The sequence below is a fragment of the Podarcis vaucheri genome (assembly GCF_965113315.1).
Source record: "Podarcis vaucheri genome assembly, chromosome: 5".
Classification (NCBI taxonomy): domain Eukaryota; kingdom Metazoa; phylum Chordata; class Lepidosauria; order Squamata; family Lacertidae; genus Podarcis; species Podarcis vaucheri.
Genome location: NC_138763.1, coordinates 74,967,338 through 74,992,024, shown reverse-complemented (window position 1 = coordinate 74,992,024; position 24,687 = coordinate 74,967,338). Strand labels below are relative to the sequence as shown.

Sequence of the window (24,687 nt, the reverse complement as noted above, 5' to 3'; positions counted from 1 at the left end):
TGGGTCACAAGGCTGTCATGCCTTGGCCGCATCTCTCCTATGCCTTTCATGACAGCTATCTGCCCCGTTACAAGAGTAATAGCAAAAAGAGCTGTCATGAAGTTTGCTTAAAGCACATTTTCATGTTAAATTTGGAGGCCCCTCAGGGAATATCCAAGGAATTTTGTGGGAAACAAATCACATTTTGATAAGACTCATGCAACTTGTAAGAGGAGTGGGTGTTCTCACATCCTTGGCCCTATCAAATTTCAGAGAGGTAACTGTATTTCTCTATATCATTCCTGGATAAAGAAGGAAGATTTCTTGCCTTCCTGCTCCATTGCTCTTAGTGACAGTCTGAGGATTGATGAACTGAAACAGAATCTTTTCAGAACATAGAAAATGTCTCCCAAAAGAAGTGGTGAAGTCTCACTGCTTCATACATTCTGAAACAACTTTCTAAAAATACGGTAGAATTATAAGCGCAGCGTACAGGCAACATTGCAACAGACTGAGGAGACTTAAAATTTTTTGGTGGGGGGCACATTCCTTGCCTTATGCTTTGGAGTTCCCTTGGCTCACGAGATAACAGTCCACCACCCCTGCTATAGTGGGCTTCCTGCAACAACAAGAGTTATTGGACTAGATGACCTTTGGGTCACATTCCAACTATGAATCTATGACTTCCGTCACTGTTAATAATTTTAAAGATGCCTGATTGAGTAGTCACTTCCTTCTTGTTTTTCAAAACTGTCCAAAAAAATAATGACTTTGCTGAAATAGTATGTTGGAAACTTAATCAAAAAAATTACAATATTTGTTTCTCTCTCAATGACTTCCCATTGTCTTTGTCTTGCACCACAAAGAGGCTAGTTATCAAAGCTTGCTACATATGTTTGTTTTCTCTTATATGCCCAGGAGGTTGGTATTTGATAGCCTTTTACCCCAAGAATTCAGTTTCCTGAAGCAGAAAATTAAGCTTTTCCCTCTTTTCTGTGGAAAAGTCAGTGTGTCCGTAATATTCACGCAAGACTGTGCTGACATACACCTAGCAGAGAAAATATTAAATACTATCCCTAAATAGCTGGTACAGCAAAAGGAATGGTCTGAACAAAGACATAGGGCTGGATCCAGACTAAGTTAGTCATGCTTTGGCCTCATTGAAATCAAGGAGGCTTAAGTTAGACACGACTTAGTTGTCTTCTTGGTTTCAGTGGAACTAAATAAGGCATGACTAACTTAATCAGCACAATCCAATCTAGAAGTGAATCTCATTGAGGTCAATCGAACTTACTTGCACATAAGTGAGGATAGGATTACAGTTTTTGTCTAGATCCTTCCTTGTGTTCAAGACAGTGGCCAAGTGTTTTTCCCTTAGCTACACTGAAGCTTCTCTTAAATAGGACTGAGATCCCTTGCTTTGATTTGCATTTTTGCAATGAGGTGTCAAGACACAGTGAGATTTATATTTTAGTTGTGTTAATGAGAACCTGTAGATAGTCTAACTCAGATGTGGGAATGCTTTCAATAAATGATTTTGACCTTCTGAGCTTTAAGTGGGATGGAAAACAAAACTTTGTTCAGCACTTTTCTCCTGCAATACGGGAAATGAAACCAAGAGGTGTGAACAGGTATATATATAATTGAATGGTATTGAAAAGTAGACTTCGCCGCAGAAACTGCAGATCCAAAATCTGTTCCTATATCCTACCATTTTAGGCTCTTTTCCTATACCATACCACTTTAGGCTGCAGAGGGCTATGTGTTTATCCCCACCCCTCCTTGATACATTTATTTTGCATAGATTCATTGAATTGCAGACTTGGAAGGGACCACGAGGATCAACTAGTTCAGCTGCCTGCAATGCAGGAATATTTCCCCCCAACATGGGATTGGAACCCACAACCCTGAGAGTAAGAATCTCTTGCTCTACTGACTGAGCTGTCCCGCAGGTCCATAGTAAATTAACATGTCAGGAGAGGGAGCCAACCTCACTTTCTTACTGATACTCACCTGGTAGATGAATGAGCTTTCTTCCCCCCATAGGGAAGCATTCAGACATATATACACACCAGGCAGTCCAGGATTTTACCATAATTTTGCTAATTAAAGAAACTCAACCTTATCTTAATAATATAATGGTGTTATTAAGCAATTAGCCTGGCATGGTCACTCTGAGGTATGCCCCACTGTTTTCAAAGGGCTCTACTCCCAGTAATGGTGTGTCTTTTGAGTTCCTTCTTTCCGTGGTCATGCTGCCACCTTCATTTGCTTTAGATGGGGAGCTTCCAGTCACGCTGTAGGAGGACTTAAGAAGTTGTCTTATACCTGCTGGTCCATCTAGCGCTGTATTGTCTACATTGACTGGCAGCAGCTCTCTATAGAATTTCAGGCAGCACTACCTTGAGATACCATAAACTGAATCTGGGAACCTCTTCATGCAAAATGTGTACTTTATCGCAGCACTACAGCACTTAATTTTGTTTGGTCTGCATTTTTAAGTGACTCAATTTGCACCTCCTGAACTAATACAGATATTGGAAGACAATTATCCTTTGGATTTCGCACTTCTCCAGATTTTGAAATACAGCTATTGCCTTGAAAAAAATGTATTAAAATGTAGAAGAAGGGGGGAAATGAATTTAAGGGTAAAGTACATTTAGAAATGAGTACATTGAGATAAAATAACTGTTTAAATAAGTGTTTTGTGCTCAAATATTTAAATACAAATTTCCATCTGCTTAAAAAAAAACACCCCACAGATCATTGTAAAAATGGGACTGAATGGAGTTATGATTAAACACATGCAAAACTGACATGAACTCAAGATAGAATGATGAATAATCAGGCTGTTTGCTGGAGCCTTGTGACAAGAGGGTGACATGGCTACATTGTCTCTTTATTTGTCAGTGTAGAATTTATTGAAAATCACTTTCATTGGGGGGGGGCATCTCAAGTTCTGTTATGAGAAAAGAAGAAAATATCTGTCAGATTTCTTCATTACCATTCATAATTTTGTAAATCTCTATCAAGTCCCCTTCCAAGTTGTAAAAGGGCCCTCTTAAACTGTAAAAGCTACAGCTTTGATTATTGTGGTTTGCTTACTATTCAGCAGTGATATGTGGCCAGCTTGTTCTGCCCTTTTAACTGTTCTTTCTGCCCATCTAATGGCTTTATAGATATAATTATAAGATGTTTGGCTGATGTACTATTAAAACCTAATTAATTTTCAGTTTGCTTGAATTAGCTGTAATATGCATAAAGACACACATTTAGAAGTGTGATTACATGTTAACTGAAAAGTTGACTTTGAGACATTTGTTTATATATTATAAAATGAAGTAGCTCCAGGCTTAGTGTCTTAAAAATTCTTGGCTCATTACATTATGGCTCTTTGATTTTCTGAATGGTCGATTGGCATTTCCATAGGGCGGAACTACATATTACAAGAAAATACAGGAAACACAGAGGAGATAACTGTTTCTGTCTGTATGTAGAGAGGAATATTTGAGCTCAATCAAATCACATGTATATCTGAGATAATTTGTTATTCCTGATGTTGATAGATTATAACGGGTCAGTCTTATATCAGAAACACAACTGAATGTAACAGGGTTACTTCCAAGTAAATGGATATAGGATTAAAGCCTTATGATGCAGTCCTGTGCATGTCCACTCTGAAGTAAGTCCCTCTAATTTCAATGAAGCTTCTCCTATGTAAAAGGGTATAGGATTATAGCCTAGAAAAGCAAGCAGGTACTGTTATTGTTGTTGTTGACATTTCTCTGTCTTGGGAGACAATGGAGGAGTGTGCCTTTGGGGGGTGAAGATAAACTGTTGGAAGGTTTACAGTGCCTGCTGTAACCGATGCGGGAGAGACATGTTTTGTTCCACCTGGGGCAAATGGAGGCATTCGGATGTGCTGCTACAGCTGCACCATGATGTTTCTTCCCTCTGCACTCCTCCCAGCAGTCACACTGTAAATATGATCAGTAGTTTGTAATTTGGAAACAGTAAGATGATTCAGATAACCTACTAAGCAAAACCTTGGCTTGCTGAGATGACACAAGCATGAGGCCTTCCAGGGAGGAGCTCACAGCCACTTAGCCCCCCTCCCTGCTCTCTTTTGCTGCCAAGCTGTGCCATACTAACCCAAGATTTGGCTCCGCGTGTCATCTGAACTGACACTTGTAGTTTTGGTCTCTCTCCACTACTCATACTCAGCTAGAGATGGACAAGAAATTTAGTTCAGTTCACATTCAAAGGGGAATCTTATCAAATTGGCACTTTCTGAAGTCATGAGTGAACCAAAACGTATTTTTGCCTTATGTATAAAATTCATTGCTTTGAAATAAAGCAGGTGCACTTCCCTTGATTTTCAAGTCAGAATTGCCTATAAATTTTATCAAAAATATTATTTCCTGACACCTTTAATAAGGGTGTCTTTTGACCCACTCTCTCCTCCCTGAAATATTGCTTGACCTTTCCAGGTGTCTTTTGGCTATTGTCAAAATTTCTTGAACATTTGGCCAGAGGAGGAATTTCCAGTTTTGATTTGGACCCTACTTGAACTGAAATTTCTCTTGGGTGTACTGCCAAACAATTTCATTGAGTGACGCCAAGTTCTAGTCTTATAAGAGAGGAAGAAATCTCTGTCCCATTTTCTTCACACCATTCATGATTTTTATAAGCCCATTTAAAGCTGTAAAAATGTTGCTTTTAAAACTGTGTCTGGGATGGAGTGGGGACCCCTCTTATTTCTGAAATCTTTTCAGAGTGTTTCCATCCCCAAGTGTTCCCCATCCAATTTCACTTCAGGCTAAATTGCAGAGCCAATTCTTCCTTATATTAACAACTCAGTATTAATCCTTTGGAGCAGCATAGTTGACAAGCAACTGATAAGGCAGGGTAGGGACAAGCATTTAATTCTGCCTCCATCGCTATTCTTTGTGGAGGGTGACTTTTTGCAGGAAGTCTCCACTATTTTTCAATCGATTTCCCTGGAGTTCTAAGATGTACAAGAAGTCTCAATGGTTACAGGATGCTCTTTGCTTCAGATGATTGCCTTTCAATTCATCGAGGGCAATTGGAATAGTAGCAGGGCTGCAGACAGTCTTCCTCATGGGTCCCTTCACATGTTTACTGACATCTGAAGGCAGCCCTGTTTAGGGAAGTTTTTAATGTCTGATGTTTTATTCTGTTTTTAATCTGTTGGGAACCACCCAGAGTGGCTGGGGAAACCCAGACGGATGGGCAGGGTAATTATTATTATTGGTATTATTATTATTATTATTATTATTATTATTATTACTGAATGTTTGAAGAGGGCTTTAGTCTTAGATGTGTTTAGTCTAGTATGATATGTCTATATTCAGATTCCTTTTGACCATTACATAACAAATCTATTTGTCATTTGCACACGGGTGTTTGTATAAGGTGCGGAGATACCGTATTTTTTGCACCATAATACTCACTTTTTTCCTCCTAGAAAGTAAGGGGAAATGTCTGTGCGTGTTATGGAGCGAATGCCTGCGGGTGGCGGGGGGATCTGCTGCAGTCGTGAGCAGAGGATCCATGGTTCCCCTTCCTTCCCTCCTCCATGGTTACAAAGCATGGATCCACATGCATCCTCAGGATTTTTGTATTGGGCTACTCCAAACTCACTGTCAGATCACATGTGTGTGGCCACAGCGTGAACGACAAAAATCATATATCCACTATATCGTTTAGAATATTTGTTTTCTTGTTTTCCTCCTCTAAAAACTACGTGCGTGTTATGGTCTGGTGCGTGTTATAGAGCGAAAAATACGGTAAGTTATTTTGAAATTTGTTTTTAAACTATTTAGTCTGTGCATGTTCTGGAGCTAACAGATCTGAACTGTATCTCCCAGACTAATATGCAGATCGGAACATAGCTATCCTTCAGATTTTGCACCTCTCCAAATTTTGCAGTGCAGTTCTCCAAGGACTGCCTTAAGAACAACAAAAAGGTTCCATCTTTCACTCACCCAAATAAATAAATAAATAAATAAATGATGATTTAATGATGGCAGGAGCAGATGAATGTGGAACTGGGGTGAGACAAGCGTCATGGGCCAGAAATAGGCTGATCTGTCCATCCTTATTATAAGCAGGTGGGAAAACCTGTTCAGCAGGGAGTTGCAGCTGGCTAGATTCTCTTGTGCTTTCTTACTCTATCATGTACAGTGGTGCCTCGCAAGACGAAATTAATTCGTTCCGCAAGTCTCTTCGGCTTGCGAGTTTTTCGTCTTGCGATGCACGGTTTCCCATAGGAATGCATTGAAAATCAATTAATGCATTCCTAGGGAAACCGCCTTCAGACCAGGTCCGGGGACAGTCTGTCCCCGGACCTCTTCTGAAGGCTGGGGGGGGGAACAAGGGCTTTTCTTCCCACCCCCAGCATTTTAAAAAACCCCGGGACAGCGGAGGACTTCCGGGGCGATTTAAAAGCCCCTGGGAAGGCAGGCAGGGAGGACAAAGACTTTCGCCCCCCGCCCGCCTTCAGAAGGTGTTCCCGCCCCGCCGCCCGGCTTCGGAGCAGCGTTCCGAAGCCCGCCGGCGGGGGCAGGTGTTCCCGCCCGGCTTCGGAGCATCGTTCTGAAGCCTGGCGGCGGCGGGAGGAGGTGTTCCCGCCCCACCGCCCGGCTTCGGAGGAGGTCTGAGGACAGTGGGGGAGACGCGCTGCACTTCCCCGCTGTCCCGGATATTTCCCTATGGGCTGTCGTCTTGCGAAGCAAGCCCATAGGGAAATTCGTCTTGCGAAGCGCCTCCAAAACGAAAAACCCTTTCGTCTAGCGGGTTTTCCGTCTTGCGAGGCGTTCGTCTTGCAAGGTACCACTGTATCCTGCACTTCGTATTACACAGTATTTGCAAGGAGCAGTCCACCTGCTTGGAGAGGGGGGTATGGAACCGTGGCAATAGCCTCCCAGCCGCAGCATCACTGTCACTTAAAGTGAGGGGTGAGACAGTGGTGTGGTTGGGGTGTGCAGGTGCGCTAACATAGCTTATATGGCAGTCTGTGTGCAGCCCTAACCTTGTCCCCCTTTCCTAGTATGCGGCAGTGATACTGATGGGGGGGGACTGCTGTAGCTATGCTTCACGAAGCAAGCTGCTCCTGGTGTTTGCCACTGCCGACTCTAATTTATATGTAGCAGTTATGGTGCATACAGTTCAATTTGTCCGTACTGGTGCTGGCTCAAGACATTTTGATGGCTAAAGTAGATTTTATTTACTATTAGATGTGTAACACAATCAGTTTGAAGTCACCTTGGTCTTTCAATGTATTCTATAGCTCAGACACACATTGCTCTTTTGTGAATAACACCCCTGTGAGGTGGTGTTGGTGTGTGTTGGGAGTTTCAACCAGGAAGGCCCAGGTTTCAGTCTCTGCTTAGTATGAGGCTCAGTGGGCAACTGTGGGCGTGTTACTTGTAGACTAGCCTAAAAATGGGTAATCTCCATGCCCAACACACTAAGCTCCATAGAGGAAATGACAGGCATTCATTCATTCATTCATTCATTCATTAAATCTAGAGTTTGGACCTGCTATTGTCTATATCATATGGACAGAATTCCACATGCGCATCCCCACTGATAGAAAGGGAGGGAGGAAATACCACCACCTCCCTGAAACTCCCAGTGCCACCTTTTATACTTCATACTATGTCATACTTCATACTATTTCATACTATTTTGGAGGGTTCCCCCAACCTCCCAGAACAGATGGGAGGTATAGGGAGCTGCAGGGAGTGGGTAAATCATGAAAACCACCCCCTTCAGCATTTTGCCAGAATAATTCCTCTGCTATATCATGTGCCTTTCTATCTGCAGGAAGAAAAGTCTGGCTCCATCCTTGTGAAACTCATAAGTAATGTATATTTTTCTAGAAAAGCTTGGGTTTCCCCCCCTTCTGCACTGCAGTCTCTATCAGAAAATTGATTGCTTTTGTTTCCTTTTCACTGATGCCAGTCACATCTTGAACAGAGCATTTAGTGATCCCATTGAAGATATCAAAAATAGTGAAAGTGATGTCAAAGGAGAATACATGTTAGAAGAAAGAATCAATTTTTTATCCATTCTAATTGCTTATATTATGAATTTCATTACAGCCAATTCCATTATATGAATCCATTCTCTCATGATAGTCAATAATTTGAAAGTTCAAGTGGATTTAATCATTCATTCAGTGGGCCCTTAACATATTTCAGTTTTCCCCAATACCATATAACAATTATCACGAGAGGCAAATTTAAACTTGTGTGCTCAAAGATTTTTCTAAGTATGACATTTTTGGTCTCTGCACATTCTATAAACTCCCATAGGAGAAGAATTCATGAACAACTAATAGCAGACCCAGTCAATTCAGAGACACACGTTTATTCACCCAGTTCGCTGTGCAGTTAGTTCAGGTTCGGCTGAGCTAAATAACAGTTGCAACAGAGATGTGTGCTACTGGGTTAAGAAAATGGATCTGATGCAGACATAAGCTCTTTTCAGGCATTCAAAGTGAATATGTGAAGATTGCTGTGGCATTGTGTGCAGAAACCCTGCCTGCAAAACCCAATTCCAAGAGGACACCTTCATGCACTGAGTGCAAAGGTCTGAAGGGAGCTCCAACCATATTCAGCTGAATGCAGTTGCCTCTTTGGGACTGGGAATCCTGTGTTGTCAAGGTTCCCAGTTGCACAAAGGCGTCAATGCAGGGATCTCCTATACCAGGCATGGGGAATCTATGGCCCTTCAGATGTTACTGGATTCCAACTACCATCAGCACAAGCCAATGTGGCTAATGATCAGGGATCATGGGAATGCCAAAGGTTGTCCACCTATACGCTGCATATTTTACCCCACAAACAAGCCAGATGTGGCTTCAGTGTGCAAATAGGGCCATGATATTGCATTGTTCTTAAAGTTTTAAAGAAAAACAGCGGACAACATGAACTCTTGATGTGATGTCAACTTTGGCCATTGCTGCTAATGTGTTGGATGTTGAATATGAATAATGGGTTTAAGCTCTCTATGGTCATGAACTCACCAATCTAGTTGGGGTATGGATTTTCAAGCTCAGTTTCAAACAGCTTACCCCTTAGGTATGCTGGAGAATTTAGATTCATAACAATTAAATGCTAGAGCAATATTTAATAAAAAATGAAGGAGTGCAAACCAAAGTAAGCACTTTCACACGTATATTAAAAGGTATTTCTGATCAGTAATGGTGTGTATGGTGAGGAAGAACCATCTTCCTGACATTACTCTACATGGACAGGGCCTGGGCAGGGAGGCAACAAGTTAGGAACACCAGTGTATCTGCGCAACTCTGGCCCTGCCACTGCCCCACCCATGTAAGGAGAACTGATGCTGGAGATTCCACCCCACCACATGTGGTACCACTTTTAGTATATTTATAGTTCATTGCTCTGGACGCCAAAAGTTTTTTTAAAAAATGAATATAATATACTTATGCAACCATAAGTAAAATGAATTCAGCAGAAGGAAATGTCCATAGAACAGAGTTCATAGCAGTGCCCTTCACTGGGGGGGAAAAATCCAAAGAGTCTGTAAATCATTAAAATGACAAATCTGCACATGGGGGTGCATTAATTGGGGTTGGGGTCAGTGAATTTAGGATTACTGACTAAAAGGTTTTTAAGATTGAAATGCTATGGATGTGTGGGTGGGTGTGAAGATTGTAATCCGCCCCGACCTGGCCACAGTGATCCATGCGACGGTCATCTCCAGGCTTGACTACTGTAATTCGCTCTACGCGAGGCTGCCCTTGAAGCTGTCCCAGAAACTCCAGCAGGTACAGAATGCTGCAGCGAGGCTCCTCACGGGGTCTCTGCCATGGGAGCATATTCACCCATTGCTGTTCAAGCTGCACTGGCTCCCGGTGGAGTACAGGGTCAGATTTAAGGTGCTGCTTTTGACCTTTAAAGCCCTTCACGGCCTAGGACCCTCGTACCTACGGGACCACCTCTCCTGGTATGCCCCACGGAGAGCCTCAAGGTCCATAAATAACAACACCCTAGTGGTCCCAGGCCCTAAGGAAGTTAGATTGGCTTCAACCAGAGCCAGGGCCTTTTCAACATTGGCTCCGGCCTGGTGGAACGCTCTGCCTCATGAGACCAGGGCCCTGCAGGATCTGATTTCTTTCCGCAGGACCTGTAAGACAGAGTTGTTCCGCCTGGCCTTTGGCTTGGAGCCAGTTTGATTCCCTCCCTCCCTCTCTTTCTTTTTTCTTTTCCTTCTCCTCCTGCGATGAGGCTACATTTTAATATTTTAATGTTCCATTATTTTAATGTTATATTTTATTTTTGTTTCTCAGTTGTAATCATTCATCTTGTTTTTATTATTGCTTGTAAGCCACTCTGAGCCCGGCCTTGGCTGGGGAGGGCGGGGTATAAATTATTATTATTATTATTATTATTATTATTATTATTATTATTATTATTAATGCAGCACCAAAATGTTGCAACATAGACTTCAGGGAAGCGTCTTTGGGAAGGGCATTCCATAACCAGGGTGCCAGCCCAGAAAATGTCATGTCTCTAGTAAACTCCCATCATAAGTCATTTGGTAGAGATATCCCCGAAGAATAGCCTCTGAAGGTCCATGTAGGTAAAATAAGTTCCAGAGGAGGTGATCCTTCAGGAAACCTGACCCCAAATGTTTAGGGCTTTAAATGACACTATTAATTTGGCCCCCAAACAGGCTGACTAAACACTGGCATAATACGATCATGTTCCAGCTAGCAACCTCTCTACACTCTTTGAAACTGCATAGAGTTTCGTCCATAGGAGAGTTGAGCGTTCACTACTAGATACAAATGGAAACAATACGGCTGAGGAGCTATATAAAATAAATTGTTTCCACTTTGATTCCAGATATGTGTTTGTGAAATTTAACATCATCGTCATGCATCAGGAATCCACTGGAAACCACCTGAGGGGAAAGAGGAAGCAGAAAGCACTTAGACAAAGTAAGTTTCAGAACTCTTAATGCAATATTGTACTTACCTTTTCTTAACTCATTCTTGAAACAGCAGTGGTATTCTTGTTCAAAAAACAACAAAGGAACTTTGGACTTTTGCACATTTTTTGTGTTTTTATTGTTTATCTGGAAAAATGGGTTGGTTTGTATCAAAAAAGTTCCCCTCCATCAACCCCTCTGCTCATAATCACACCCTCCAAACACTGCCTTGTAGTGAAGAAACAGGACATCAGCCTATGCTTGTGTGCAACATTTAGTTACACACTTTAAAAGTGCTTTACTGCAGCCTGATTGTACCTACTAATCATGATGATCACCAACATAAATAATCTCCACTCTTTAGGTAATCAATAAGCACTTTACCAATCTTTCTAGTTGCTGGAGTTGGTGGTGGGCTAATGGAATCAATCCTTGGTTGCAAGCTGTTCTCTCTCATTGTATGCCTTTTGTAGACACTTTTTACCCAAAGTTTATCAATTATTTTCAATACATTGAGCCATAAAAAAACATATTTGTGTGTTTACACACCAAAAATGCACTGCATAATCCAGAAAAATACATAAGCCAGCAGGGAGTTGTGTTCCATTTCTCAAGCAAGTTCAGGTACATCAGATCATGTCGATCCCCTGTGAAAAGTGGACCAAATTTCATCCCTAGATGGAGCCAGGTAATTTCCCCCTGTATTTTTCTATGTAATCTAAGTGAAAATCTGTACCTATATCCATCCATCTACCTATTGGGAGGGGGAGTGTTTTTTGTCTCCAGACCTCAGTAAACCCTGAAAAGGTAATCACAAAGTTCTGCAACTCCAGATTGACATTATAAATATGAAATGAAAATCAGACTTGAAGCGTTAAAGCTCATGATGGTGTATGAATATTCATTCATTCTGTGGCACTTCCATAAATTCTTTTAATTACCATCTTTTCATATTCCAGTTTCTCTGTAATTCGTTTGATAAACACTTCTGCAAAGGGGTTGCAAATGACACTTTCATTTTGCCAATCTCAGAGGTTATTACTTGAAGAAAATACATCATCAGGATTGGTCATTTTACATCTACTATGTATGAGAATCAGCCCTAATTGCATTTTTGTTTAATTGGTGATGCCTAAATCCATGAAGTGAGGGAATTCTATTCTTACACATCCACAAATAATTAAATATGGATTCATAATTAGCATCCACAGAGGCTTTGACGAGTTTTGCAGCAAGGTCCAGGGACCAAAAGGTCAATAATTGAAATCTATCATATGTGTGGGTATTTAGTGGCTGAAATGCAAGCAGAATCCATAGCTGAACAGACCCAGTTATGTGTATACCAATTATGTGTATCTGCACGATGGATTAAATTGCTGCCAAAATGTACAATGACCACTAACAAGGAGCTAGTTAGTTTGGTAAAAGTTAAACACTTTTAGATCCCCCTGGTTTCAATAAGAGAGATTTAAATGTATGCAAAGCTCTCGCATTTAAATTAATGGTTTTTGCTGGATCGTGAATTATGAAATTATAAAAAATACATAATAAAAACACATTAAATCATTTGGAAAACTTCAGCTGATTTCAGTAAAGCCACATTTGAAAAGTGGTGAAGGGGTTTCAGGGCATAGCGATTAGAAGGAAACTCCAACCCCCGGCACTGCAGGAATCTCAACTCACAGGTCATCCAGCCTGTGCTTTTAGGTTTATTTTACTCCTATGCAGTTACTGTATGCCATTTCTGAAATATATAAAGGAAAACATAAATATATGCTTCTATCGAGGATGTGTACCGTGGTGATGTTCAGTATATAGAGAGCTGCTGATGGGCTGGAAGTGTGAGAGAAATAAATAGGCAATATAGCAACATCTCAGCTGCTAAGGACACCAAGTCATCTTGTCTAAAAGCATTTGTACTTTCATCTGTTCTTTCCAGTCTGCCTGCCCGATGAGTACTGTGAACTCAATATCTGTGCATAGTCCTTCAGTAGCATATATTGGTCGAATGAAGATTTCACTCCCCCCCCCCAATTGTAAAAAGTGTCACTGCAGATGATACATAGACAGACAGACAGACAGACAGACAGACAGATAGATAGATAGACAGATAGATTGATTGATTGATTGATAGACACACAGACAGACAGAGAGACAGATGCTTAGGTGGAAGGAGCTCCCCACACAGCCGGCCAGGAATCCTCTTTACATTAATTTGCTGGACCTTTGGTGGTGCATACTACCATTATGTGGGACGCGGGTGGCGCTGTGGGTAAAACCTCAGTGCCTAGGACTTGCCGATCGCATGGTCGGCGGTTCGAATCCCTGCAGCGGGATGAGCTCCCGTCGTTCGGTCCCAGCTCCTGCCCACCTAGCAGTTCGAAAGCACCCCCAAGTGCAAGTAGATAAATAGGTACCGCTTTATAGCGGGAAGGTAACGGCATTTCTGTGCGCTGCGCTGGTGCTGGCTCGCCAGAGCAGCTTCGTCACGCTGGCCACGTGACCCGGAAGTGTCTTCGGACAGCGCTGGCTCCCGGCCTCTTAAGCGAGATGAGCACACAACCCCAGAGTCGGACACGACTGGCCCGTACGGGCAGGGGTACCTTTACCTTTACCTTTACCTTTACCTTTACCTTTACTACTACCATTATGTCACTGGATAAAGAGGAATCCCACTAGTACTTTGCACCAGTAGAAGAGGTTAAGCACCAACAGCAGGAAGAGAGAAAGGCCCCCTCCAGATGCCCTTTTATTGCTTATGATGACCAGGAATAATGGGAGTTGTAATTCAACAACATCTGGGGGGCCATAAGTTGCTCCAGCAGTAGGTCATTTGTGTGTCGGGGGGGGGGGAGGACAGCGGCATCCAATTGGTGATGGAGGCACATCACTCATTAAAACGAGGCAGGGTACCCTGGGGAGCTCCAGGTTGGTGGTGACAACAGCCCTGCATGTAGCCCCCCCCCCAGTGGAGCCACCAACAACCTAGAACTCCCCCACAAAGACACTGCTTCACCCTGCCCTGCCCTTGCTCTTGTGAGCATAGTGCTGCCACTGGAATGACACCACTTCTTCTGTCCCCTCCCCCTTATGACCCATCACTGGGTTCCCTATCAGTAACATAAAGTGAGTCTGCTCAAGCTTTAGCTGAGACTAGTTGGGGAGCTTTCCAAGTCTTGTCAGGCCAGACGTGCGATTGACTTTGCTGTCAAAACATGGGAGCCTTTTTTATTTGTATCCTTTGGGTAGCTGGGGCTCAGGGACTGCACTGCTCACTGGAGTCTAAATGCCAACATTTGGGGGCTTTTGCATACGCCTTTTGACTATCCGGAACTTGGATGAAAAGTAGCCAAACATGGGGACTATGTCTTATTTAAGTGACTAGCACAAAAATTGCCTTGCTGGATCATGCCAAGGTCCATCTAGACCAGGGGCCAGCAAACGTTTTCAGCAGGGGGCAGGTCCACTGTCCCTCAGACCTTGTGGGGGGCTGGACTATATTTTGAAGGGGGGGGAATGAACAAATTCCTATGCCCCACAAATAACCCAGAGATGTGTTTTAAATAAAAGCACACATTCTACTCATGTAAAAACACCAGGCAGGCCCCACAAATAACCCAGAGATGCATTTTAAATACAGTGGAACCTTGGGTTGCAGACATAATCCGTGACAGAGGCACATCTGCAACCCGCAGCGTTTGCATCCTGAAGCACCGCGTCTGCGCAGGCGTGATTTGGCGCTACTGCACATGCACAAAGTGTGATTTAGCACGTCTGCACATACATGAGCGGCGAAACGCGGAAGTAACCCATTCCGGTACTTCCGGGTTTCCCGCGGTCCGCAACCCGAAAACACGTAACCTGAAGCATCTATAACATGAGGTATGACTGTCAAAGGACACATTCTACTCATGTAAAAGCATGATGATTCCCGGGCCATCCATGGGCCGGATTTAGAAGGTGATTGGGCCTACCCATGATCTAGTCCATCTCCAGCATGCTGTTTTCAACAGCAAACAGCTAGGGACTTTGGGGGGAAGAGGATTGACTAGGATCTGGAGATGAACTCTCACCTCCGGGTTCCTAATGACTTGGTACTGCCTTGAGCTAATCATAAGTAGACATGGGCAGGAAAGCTTAATCACACTTTTATGAGCTTGTGTCTTCTATGGTTAGTTTGAAACATTGTTGAGCAGCACCAGGAAGTGGGGAAGACACTTTGAGAATTAGAATATACTGTAATGTCTGAACAACCTGGTGCTTAATGTAATACAAATTGACTTGGCTGTCTTGCATGCGTCATCCAGAGAGCACATTATTATTATTATTATTATTATTATTATTATTATTATTATTATTATTAATTATCATTATTTTCAATGCACCTATTTGTTGTCTGAGGCATCCAGGAATCACTGTTTGGAGGGCTGGAGCAGGAGTTCATGGGCAAAGACTGATGCAAAGGGTCAGCCTTTTGTTCTCTACTGTCAAAGCAGATTATCTTAAAATTTTACCTTTTTATCATATAAATCTTAACGCCAATGCAGAGAGAGAAAGAGATGACAAATCCCTCAGTAATACTAATCAACAGTGCATAAGGGTCATTGTTTGAAGGAAATGTATTTCATTTTTTAAAGTTTTCTCAACAAACCCGACCTGTTCCATCTTTGGAGCTTCAAATCTCGTAGTAAATAGTTCATTGGCCTGTGGATGTGCTGGCGTTCTTTGGTATGAATTAACTGACCCCCCCCCCCCCGAGCTGCCCTTTACTATAGCTACTCATTAGTCGATGAGTGTGTGACTATGGGGAGGAATTTTGTCTTGTACAGAAAGTCACTGTGGATTTTTTTTATGCCATGTACATTCTAATTCCCTTAAATACATTTGGTTTTCCTTTGACGGTGATTATGATAATCTATGACCAGAGTTCACTTGAGGAACCTTCCTATGTCATCCGTTGGCAAATGCTGTGGAAACTAGTAGAGGAGTTCTTTTTAAATAGTTTTGGAATCACCACAATTATTTGGGTTATTTTGTAAGAGGCCTTGAGAAATGCTAGATGGCGGCAGAAGTTAAGGCTTGTTTTATAAAGTTGTTTCGGTCCTGTTATCCCCACCTTGAATCCAGATCCTCTATAGATGCATTTACCAGTACATCTTTAGGAACATAACTCGGTTCAGTACTTTGATTCACATTATTACATAATCAAATTAACATATTAACTTTATTAGATATTAGAGTCTGCATTCTTTTCTCTTACTTCATAGAATCATAGAATTGTAGAGTTCGAAGGGACCGTGAGGGTCCAACCCCTCAATGCAGGAATTTTTTGACCAGTGTGGGTCTCGAACCCATAACCCTGAGATTAAGCAACTTGTGCTCTACAGACTGAGCTATCTTCATTCAGGAGCATTGAACTTACATTCAGGCTTCAACATGGTGCCCTCCAAAGGTTTTAAACTATAACTCTCATCACCCCTGACCATTTGGCATGCTGGCTAGGACTAATGAAAGCCAGAGCTGGAGGGTAACAGGTTGAGGAAAACTGTTCTACAGCTCCCTTGTGCCATTGTTAGGAGACTTAAACGTCACTCTGCCTATCATGTTTTAACAAATGAATGTGCTTCAACCTTCGAGGTATCCAGTGCCATGGGAACTGATGGTTGAAAATATTTTCTTTTCAGCTTAGCATAAAATTGAATAGACACATTGTTCTGTATTCAGACTGATTCTTTCTCAGCAATATTACCAGTTATTTATCTGCTCATTCTATGTATGTATAAAATATTTAAATACAAGTTTTAAAACACAAATATATGTACATACTGTAATAATAATAGAAACACAGAGAAAATAAAAGCATATATTATTTACATTTTTAAAAAGAAAAAGAAATATAATCTTCCTTACACAGAACAGCAAATATTTAGCCTGATGCTGAACAGAGAGCAATGTTGTTCTCAGGCAAACTTTCCTGGGAAGCAGATTTCACTCATGGGCACCATGAACCATAGAAGGCCCATTTGGCATGGTCACCTGGAGGAGAGCCTCCAAAGTTGACCTCTGCACATAGACAGGTAGATGCATTCCTTCAGAAATTGGGTCCCAAGATTCATCTTCCCTTTGAATTGTGCTTGGAAAAGCACCAGTCCAGTCTAAACCATCTGTTTTTGGACTGCAACTCCCATCATCCCTAGCTAGCAGGACCCAGTGGACAGGGATGATCGGAACTGTAGTGAAAAAAACAGCTTGAGTCCCACATTTGGGAAACCCTGTTCTAAACACTCATTGTGATGTACGATTAAAGGGCCTTTTGGTTAAACATGCGTAGAATCACTTTCTGTCTTTGAAGACAACCAAAATTGATTCAGGCTAAGGTTGCCATATTTCAAAAAGTAAGAATTAGGACACACTGAAAGTTGCTGAGCTTTACAATAACGCAATTTTTCGATCCAGGGCAAAGCATTTCCTTTATATATAATATATAGACTTCAGTATGTGACTGCCTGCAGGCACAGCATGTAATGTTTTGTGAGTTTTTTGTCTTGGCTACAGTGATGGACGTTGAATACCAGTCACTATCTTGACAGTTAAGGACAAATTGACAGATGGGATTGAGACATCTTTAAAATATAGTAGGATTAAGGGGGGGGGGACCCAACTATTGTACCCACTAACAGGCATACAATCCAGTAACTGAATAGTTGAATATTTGTTTTCTGGAACAAATAGTACTAAGTAGCATTAATAGAGATTTTAAATAAATTCCATGGATATTTTTTTATTATGGAGGGGTCACTGGCTATCATTGAGCGTGGAGGAAATACTGACAGTCAATTGAAGCACAAGGAGAAACAGAAATATATGCCAGGTGGTCTCTTTGTTCACTGCAGAAGTGACAAGCTGCTTTTGAAAATTGAAGGATTGCCTTTTCAGCACTGAGCTGTTTGAGTGAAAAATCTTTAATTGCATATACATTTCTTCCTGCTATTTACAAGTAATATATGGGAAATAGTTTAGGGAGAAAGTGAGAACCCGTCAGTTTGCTTTTCAAAATATATTGTGCTAGTAAAGTTGGTTTCTGTTAGAGTCCTATGTAGGCATATAAAGCACGAAAAAGATATTTGGATTTTAAGAATGATGAATCTTAGGCAATAGTATCCTAGAAAACGGGATGTGGGGTTATTGGTTTGTGGATTTTTTGCTCTTGTTTTATTATGTATTTTGTGTTTCTATTTTGTATTTTTATGCTCTGAACCTCCCTTAGACCTATGGATGAAGGGCACTATTCAAATTTAATTAATAATAATAATAATAATAATAATAATAATAATAAAAATAATAAAATATGAACACAGTAGCCCAGTGACATTGTATATATTCACCTTAAAGGTTCTACATATTTTTTCAGTATCTCAGTCCTGTTCTCTAAAGAATTTGCAAATCTTTCAGTTTTGTGTCATTTGTAGATAGAATTGGCCTGAATCTTATGCAGGGGTTTAGTTCCAAGGGTAATGCATATGTGTGAAAATTCCATATAGACAAAATTGTGTTATCCTTGGAGCCACCCCATGACTAGCTAGCCGGCCTTATAGCAGTCAGGGAGAGGGAGATCATCCCTACTAGTCCCAGAGCCAGCGCACCAAGCAGGCCCTGCACAGGAAGCAAGTCCAAGAGCTTAAAAGTGCATTTCGCCCCAGGGGGTATACTGTACACATAATTCTTCAAAGCAGAGATGATTTGAAGAATTCTGAGACAGTAATTTAGGTGACCAGCTATAAGCAATTTTTTTAAAAAAAAAATTAAGTGTCCCTTATTGTTCAATCCTAATTCAGTCCCTCCCCCTTATCCTTCTCTTAGTTCACAGACTGGGGAAAAAGGGAGAGTGAGGAACTGGAAGACGCTGGATCCTTGCCCAACTTGCTCCCTAACACAGCACTCTTTTGGCCCTACCAATGTCAAATCTCCAAAGTCGATAGCGTAAGGAGTGAATGTTGGAGTAGTGGAGGGATGAGAGTTCTGATGTATCTTTTGGTCCCTGGAAAGCCATTGATAACCACTGCCTCTCCCTGTCTATTAATATAATAAAGTTCCCATGGGAAGGAAAGATTGTGAATGGAAAACACTGGGAGATATGCAGTCATGATTGAGCACTTTAAAGGTCTTGTTCATTTCAGCAGGAAAGGGTTAAGGACATGCTAAACATTCTTGTTGAGTTTGATGAAATTTGAAACTGGATTGTATGCATTGAGTAGGGAAATATTTATTAAAGGGGGAGGATTGTAAACTTGATTTTTATGATCCAGTGTTATTTCTTTTGTTAGAATTATAAAATTTAATTGCTAGCTACATATATCTATGTCATTTTGAGGTAGACTGGTAGACATACGTGTATGTGAGTGTGAGGATCCCAGGGGATGCAAAAAAGGAGAAATATGGCCGTCAAGACATCTTTTCTTTGGGTTTTGATTGCCAATATATTACTTTTACAGCCTCCTGTAAATCTCACCCAGCAAAGAAGCTGCATAACGAAAACATCATGTTTCATCGTCTCCATTCTGTTGATCAGCAGCTTAATACATTGACAGAGCTGGGTGCCAAAGCAGGAAGCTGAGGGTTGGATCCAGGTCATGGAAGGGACAAAGATGTTGACTCTCACAGGAAGGATAGAGGAAGCCATTTTGCCACTTTCCTTACCCCGCAGCCTCAGTGCCACCTCCAGCGTTGTTCCGGAAGTCTTGCCTATGTGTTTGCACCATGTCTAATGCCTGTCACCCTTCCCTAACCCTCGTGGAAAACAGCAGCAACCCATCTGCTGGGAAGCTAGTGTAACAGCTCTGCCCCACCAAGAGAGTTGCTCCTACTACTGGGGAGAAAGGGGAATTGGTAAAAATCACCTCCTACTAGAAACATTGTGCCCATGGGAACTCTGGGTCCAACTCCATAGAAGTACTATTCACTCATGTGCTCATAATGTTAGGGCTGGGTGGTAGGTGGGTGTTACCTCTACAGCATTGTTTCTTCTTATGAATAAAGAGCACTCATTTACTTCTATAAGAAGCTAAATCACTATTCCGTTTCTTACATAACTCAAGGACACTACAGAAGTAATTCCTGGCATGCGTAATTCCAGAGCCTGGGATGAGGCTCAGGTTTTGCCCTTCTGAACTGTGTCCCAGATTACAGTTAGTTTACTGTGCCTACTGGAATTCAACATCAGGGACTTCAGTAGTGGACGGTGGGGTGGGGTGGCAGTACTAACCTGGCTTAACAACAGCTGAGCTGCTGCTTACTGGAGGGGAGGAGGAGAAATGGGAAAGGCAACAGGGAGGTCAGCATGGTGCAAATGTCCTGGCAGAGCCAACCTGCTACTCTGCTAGTGTACTTGGTTCACTATCAATGGCCACCAACTTGGATGGCTTTAAAAAGGGAGAAATTTATGGAGGATAAGGCTATCATTGGCTACTAACTACAATGGTTGTGCAGTGATTCCTATACTGGAGGCAATATGCCCCTGAAAACCAGTTGCTGGAGACTGCCAGTGTGGAGAGGTCTGTTGTGCATGTATGTTTCTTGTTAGGCTTTCTGTAAGCATCTGGTTGGCCACTGAGAAACTAGGATGCTTGACTCTATGGGCCTTTGGCCTCTAGTTCAGCTGAGCTTTTCTTGGTTTCTTATAGTCTCCCTCCTTCAGAACTTTGACATATTCTTGACCTGAATTCCACTTTATTTTTTGATAATAGCATCTGGTATATGCATGTATGCCTTCATGTAGTGATTTCAGTTTTCTCATAGGCATTATGAACATTCTTTGTTGAAAGGATAATTATATTGAATTAGAATGTATTTTAAGTAAGATAATTATCCTTTGCATAAAGAATGTACATAATGGCTATGGGAACTCTGAGGTCATCCATACGACAGACTCCCACGCACAGCCCTTCCCTGCGCTCCAGCATTTTGCAAATGTAGCATTACAGGATGGTTCAATCTTGCACGAGACTCCTAAAGCACAGTAACTCTGTGGCATGGGAAATGTGTGGCCTCCCAGATGCTGTTGGACCAAAGCACCCTTTGTACCTGCCCATTTGCCATGCTGACTGGGGCTGATGGGAATTGGAGTCCAACAACAGGTTTCCCATCCTTGCAGTGGACCTGAATAGTTGCAAGAGGGTGTCTGTCACATGTAGGCAGGCCTGTGGACACAAGAATATTTTTACTATTGCTTAGTTTTTCGTTCCTTTTTTCTTCTTCATTAGCTTGGAAGACACGTCTTCTACCATCTGTTTACAAGAAATCTTTATTTAATCCAGTGACACAGTCCCATCCTTGTTATTAGCATAGCACTTATTTGATAGTGGTGAGTTCTGCAACAAGCCTATAATTGCTCTATTTGCAGGGGCCTTTGTTCCCTTATAGATGCCTCTTGTGTTCATTGTTTGCTGAAACTCCTTGCATTCCCTAATTTATACCAGTCAATTACTATCTGACCAAGGATGGTTAATGAAACAAATCACAACAAGCATGGCTACTTCGTACAAATGCTGTCCTCTTTCACGTAGTAGTGCCAACATTTGGTTTACTTTCTTCAATATCCCTGGCCAACAGTAAAAAAAAATCAAACTGGAACATGACAACCAAATGACTTGCATTAAGATAATCAGCAGCATACTAGATTTGAAATAAGGGGGTGCCATGAATTGCATTTTGATGACGCGCCTTTGAAAATCAACTGACAAATCCATGTTGGTTTTCAAAAAGTGTGTTCAATTTTTAAATGGCTTTCTCTTTTGCACTAATTCAGATTCGAAAGTTATGCATTAAGAGATATACTGAATTCTTAGCATTGTTTGTAAAATACCCCATAATATTTATTAGCATTTCTATAGAGCTTCTCCTGCATTAGCAAAACCTACTCCACCAAGTAATTGGGCTGACTGCCAAACTAGGCAGTCTCTCTCCCCATATTAAACTGCTTTGTAATCATGTTCAGAGATTTATTCTCCGTGGATAAGCAGCGCAGTCACTGTCCTCCTCCAGACACTTCTGCCAGAGATTCCATTCTCTGTCTGCTCAAAGACCACGAGAAACATCCAGTTGGATCAGGCCAAAAGCCTGTCTAAGTTGTATCAGTCTTTTCCCCAACAACAGATATTCAGAGGCATACCACCACTGATTCCTGAGGTAGTACACAGCCATCTTGGCTTGTAGCCTTGGTTAACCTCAGTGAATTTGCCTGAAACCTTTTCAAAGCCAGCTAAATTGGAGTTCAGCTACATCCAGTGGAACACAAGTTCACCATCCCCTCTATAAAGATATGTGTCGGACCAAAGTGTGTGCAAAGGCACCCCCCCCCCAATGTTTTGCTCTTCCCAGTTTTGCCTGTGGCTCTGCTTACCATTGGAATGTGGCCTTTGAAAGGTTTTTACAGAAATATATATGGCCCTTGAGCTGAAAAAAGGTTCCCCACATCTGTACTAGGGAAATAGGGCGTCTGAATCCAGCTCTGTCATCTCTACCACTTTCCCAAGTTGTTGTTGGTATGCGTCTGTCTCCATGGGTAGATAACCAACAACATTAGAACTGCCAATGACAGTCACATGATTGGTATATGTGCTACTGAGGCAAGCACCAGTCACATGGTTGGTGAGCAAATTGCTGTGCAACTGTTAATTCAAGGCTCATGAATCTGTCCACGTGGCTAGCAAAATATGACTTATATTTAATTTTGCCTGGCTTTATCTGTAAGAAAGTAATCAAATGAAGGTGGTCTAATGGCAATGCCAGCCGGCGAGGGTGAATCTCTTCTAAATAAATTAGCTACCTAATATAAATGGAAATTATGATTAAAACTAAGCATTTGAATCAAGGCTGCCTTGTTGTTAAATCATGATTAAAACTCGTGATGTAAATCAAAGTGGTTTAAATCTATTTGGCCGGCTCCTGAGATTATCTGAGAAATGCTAATTAGATTTGGAGGCTCAGAGAGATACTGTAAGGGGGAAATGATAATAGAGACCCACATTGCATTGATTGCATAGGTAAAATAATTAGGTGTTTCATTTAAAGAAAACAATGGAATTGACTCACAGAGTCTGGGCAGGTTTGACATAATTGAGACAATTTGTGGAAGACGCCCTACTTGGAGTGAGGGAGGCTGGTAGAATGTGGCCTTTGCTGATCAAAGAACTTTAAATACAGAAGGAAACCATGACAACAGGTGGCGTAGATTCAAGGAACCAATTGGTTGAAGAAGTAGGAACCACAGGAACACACTTAGATATTAAGGCATGAAAACAAAAAAGTTACTGCTCTTGCATTCCGTAGATTTTAATCCCATTTTATTATCTTCCTTAAGCACTTGAGGTAGCTTGCAGTAGCAGCTTTCAAAACAAATCTGCTGCTGGTGTGGCGAATGATTCCCAAACTGTTTGCTAGAATGACTAGTGTACTAAGGTGTGGCCTTGAGCACAGTCCTCTGCATGTCTACTGAGATGTAAGTCCTGCTGAGTTCAGTTGTGTATAGGTTTGTCTCATTAATATTTCTATCCCATGTTTTGTAAATTATCATATGTTCACTAAAGATGTCAGACTAACTTCCTATTTGGGTTTTTCAGAAATATGATTATGTTTTGTGTTTGGATTTGAACAAACCACCTGACAAGACAATATGTGGGAGATTGCTATTTGCATAGAGTAAGACAAACATTATGGGCTTGAATTTGGTAATAGAATAATCTAGTGCTAAGCAACGCCCCCCTTTTTTTTCTATTCAGTATCCAGTTGGAGACACCAAATCTGGGGTGGAAGCATTTAGGCATTTCTTTCAGGGAGCAAATGTTTATGGCAGCCCAAATTCCTCACCCCAGTTTCAAGGAACAAAATTCATCCCTCCTTTTTTTGTTATCTGAATATTCTTCCTCAAGAACTTTTGGCTCAGCAGTAGCTCTAGCTGAAATAAAAGAAAGGCAGTGTGGGTAGAACTGGCCAGAGTCAAACTGTGCATGTGGGAAAGCAATTTTATTTGACATGGTTTATTTTAAAATTAAGCCAGTGCCTTTCTAATAAAACTGTCAGAATGGCTTAACAATAAAACGAAAGAAAAGTCAATATTAAAATAGCATATGAAGCCTATGTACAGTTTTACATCTAATTTTAATTTGAATGACAATCTGAATCCCAAAAGCTTCCTATAATTGGTGACAGAAGCACAGGGCACCTCTCTGCCAAGGGCGTTCCCACGTAGATGGTGTCACAATGGTCCCATCTCAATCAGCCTAATAAGGCAAACAGATGGACCCTGAAGCAGGCTGCCTCTTGATGATCACACAGCTGCAAATGTGGGTCACATGGGGAAATTTTATTCCTTCATTTACACAGGGCCTATGCTGTTTAGGATGAGCACCTTTAAAATACTCCATAAAGTAGCATGTATAATAGGAAACCAATTGAAATTCAGAAACACAAAGCTTTTATGCAACACAGCATAAATTAAAAAGCTAGCATCTCCCCAGTCAGCTCTCTGATGGGAAAGCTGGGTAAGGGACTGAATCTAGCCCTCTACTCTTTCAGACAGTTGAATGGCAGAATCTCATCTTTTAAAGAAAGAGAAATGCATGTGCACACATGTTGAAGTGAAGAAGAAAACTGAATGCAGGACCTTTTTATGTATGCAGTTCACACTAAAAGATGGATCAGTGGATGGGCTGCCAGTACCTT

General features: G+C 41.6%; 1 protein-coding gene across 13 annotated transcripts in view; it reads left to right on the top strand.

The window, feature by feature from the left end:
* LOC309532295 (uncharacterized protein) overlaps positions 1–24,687 on the top strand; it is a 472,441-nt gene that overhangs the window by 393,475 nt on the left and 54,279 nt on the right. For all 13 annotated transcript variants that reach the window (XR_014219695.1, XR_014219696.1, XR_014219697.1 and 10 more), the window contains one exon: positions 10,884–10,978. The gene's annotated coding sequence lies outside the window, so the exon portion shown is untranslated. The remainder of the gene's footprint in view (positions 1–10,883; positions 10,979–24,687) is intronic.